General features: G+C 46.0%; 1 pseudogene; it reads left to right on the forward strand.

Moving 5' to 3' along the window:
- Positions 1–585: 585 nt before the first annotated feature.
- Positions 586–1,434, forward strand: LOC124417482 (annotated as a pseudogene).
- The last annotated feature ends 1,233 nt before the right edge of the window (positions 1,435–2,667 follow it).

Genomic DNA, 2,667 nt, shown 5'->3' on the forward strand with positions numbered 1-2,667 from the left:
GGAGTGCCTAATGACACTTGGGTGAATACAACTTGGTTATCTCCTGGCTGTATAGGATTTGCAAAGGTCCCAAACCACAACTACAGCCTTCTTGATTCCATCTCCCAAAAGGGCCCGTACTGGAATAGCCGTATTAATCGCTCTGATCCATTTACTGATGTGTTTCCGAGGGATAGGGCCCACTATTACTGGGGAAAAGAGTATTGCGGTTACACGGCAAACAAAACCACATTCATGCTGTCTAACAACAGCTGCACGGGTGTCTGGATTTCGGTAGACACAACTGTCACCATAGCACGGCCCGACGGCTTTCCTAGGAATTTGACCTGCAGCGGTTATAATGCCGGCGGCAGTAATACCAGTGGTTGTTGTGTTGGGCCAGCTCTCAGAGGTCAGGGCGAAGAAAGGAACATCTGGAATAATGACACAGCTAAAGCGCTGCCGTCAGGTATTTTCCTTATTTGCGGAGATCGCGCCTGGCAGGGAATTCCAGTTAAACCGGTGGGGGGGCCATGTTACTTGGGACAGTTAACTGTCCTTTCCCCAAAGGTTTCAGAATGGCTTCAGATAATGAATCGTACTCGAATGCAAACTAAACGAGACTTGCAGCAGTTATCGCCTAACTGTAGTGACGAAGTTCGTCTTTGGGGAATGACTGCGAGAGTTTTTGCATCACTATTCACGCCCGTAGGTGCAGCACAAGCGCTGAAGGAAATAGAGCGGTTAGCTTGCTGGTCGGTCAAACAGGCCAACGCTACTACCCGTGTGCTGAATTAAATGCTTGAGGATATGAATAGTATCCTACATGCGTTGCTGCAAAACCGGGTGGCTATTGACTTCTTGCTTTTAGCTCAAAGCCACGGATGTGAGGATGTCGAAGGGTTCTGTTGCTTCAAGTTAAGTGATCACAGCGCATCGATCCATAAACAACTACAGTGGATGCAAGGCCACACACAGAAGATCAAGGTGCAGGCCGATCCCTTCGGTGAATGGTTGGAGGGTCTGTTTGGGAAATTGGAGCCGTGGCTAAAACAAATGCTTAAAACGCTTATCGTAGGTTTAGCAATATTCTTGGCTATTATGCTCTGTCTTCCATGCTTTGTTCAGCTTCTTAGGGCATGCTTAAGAAACTTCATAGAGGAAATCTCACGTCAGCAGTACGCGTATCAGCGCATTCAGGAGCAACTATAGATGCACTTAGGATTAGAAATAGAGTTAGGATTTGCGTTCGCGTTGTAACGGGTCAGCTTTCTGTGGCATGGGGAGGGGGAGATGTTGTAATAGGCGTGATCGGGGTCTCGGGATGTAACGTGTCAGGCTCCTCCCCATGTGTTAGGCACGTGCCACGTGTACCATCCAGTGGGCGTACACGAAGGGTTAAAAGATATATAAGTGCTTGTTAGAACTTAATAAACGCCATTTTACCGCTCATCATATTGGTGTCACCTCGGTATATGGCCAAGCCGCAGGCTCCCCAAAGCAACGAACATCACGGTTGCCTGCGAAAGGCAACACCACCTAACTTGCACACCGTCCGAAGAAATCGTGCTATAGATATAGGTGAAACTAATACATAATCAGGAATTCGGATACATATTCACTACATTCCCGAGAGCCCATTAGCATACAGTCCCTCCCCCCCCTTGCGCATGCGTAGTAGGTCGTGATGATGAAGGCTCATAGTCTTCCTCGCAAAGGCTCATAGTCTTCCTCGCTGCAAACTTCTGACCCTGAAGGGGGGGCATCCCCCGAACTGGTTTCAGCTTGCACTTCAGACATCTAATCACCTCCCTGCCAAATGTTTTCAAGCTGTTCTCTGGTCCTTATCTTTATGGCCTTCATTCTCCTTGTTATTCTGGACCTAGCGCCTGTGAAAGTGCTTGGAATCCCTTGTTTTCTAATACTCTCTACATAAACTATCTCTATTTGCCCCTTATGTCTACCTTGTGAAGCTGCTTTCTCTTTTCTTGCTATGAAGCCCTTCTTTCTATACTGCAGAGACCTGATTTTGCCCTTCAATTCCCCCCTTTTCTATAATCTAGCAGGACTTCTACCTGCTAGATTCTCTAATCTGTTCTATGTGTCCCAAAATAGGTCCCACTTTCCACCTTTTGCCTTAGCTCATGTTTCTTCCATATCTCGTATTCTTTTCTCGTATTTCGGCACAGGCAGGCAGAGCACTTTATCATCACACAGATAAAACCACCAATCAGTACTAAGATGATACAAACTAGGAAGAGATGCTTTAACCATCCTAGATTTGGTAGCCAGCTAGTAAGCAAGTTCCATAAATCTTCCTTCCAGTTGGTGTCATCCTGACTTGTCCTATGCAGGACTTTCGTCTGTTCCCAAATTTTCCTTAAATCTGTTTCAGTTCTTAAATCCTTACTGATGTAAGCACAGCAACTCTGATTTATTATTGTACATACCCCTCCTTCCTTGGCTGTTAATAGGTCTAATGCCATCCTATTCTGGAGCACTACTTAGGATAAAGAGGATACCTCTTCTTGGATTGCCCGTAATGCATCTGTTGTGGCATTCTCCATGATTTCCAGAGTTGCAGAGATATTTACTATAGCTTTTTCTAGCTGGATAACTCCTAGAGCTGGGATAAGAGCTCTCAGAAAACTGTGGTATCCCTTGTTGTATATAGCTAGGGGGTTGTAT

This window comes from Gallus gallus, chromosome W, assembly GCF_016699485.2.
Source record: "Gallus gallus isolate bGalGal1 chromosome W, bGalGal1.mat.broiler.GRCg7b, whole genome shotgun sequence".
Lineage (NCBI taxonomy): Eukaryota > Metazoa > Chordata > Aves > Galliformes > Phasianidae > Gallus > Gallus gallus.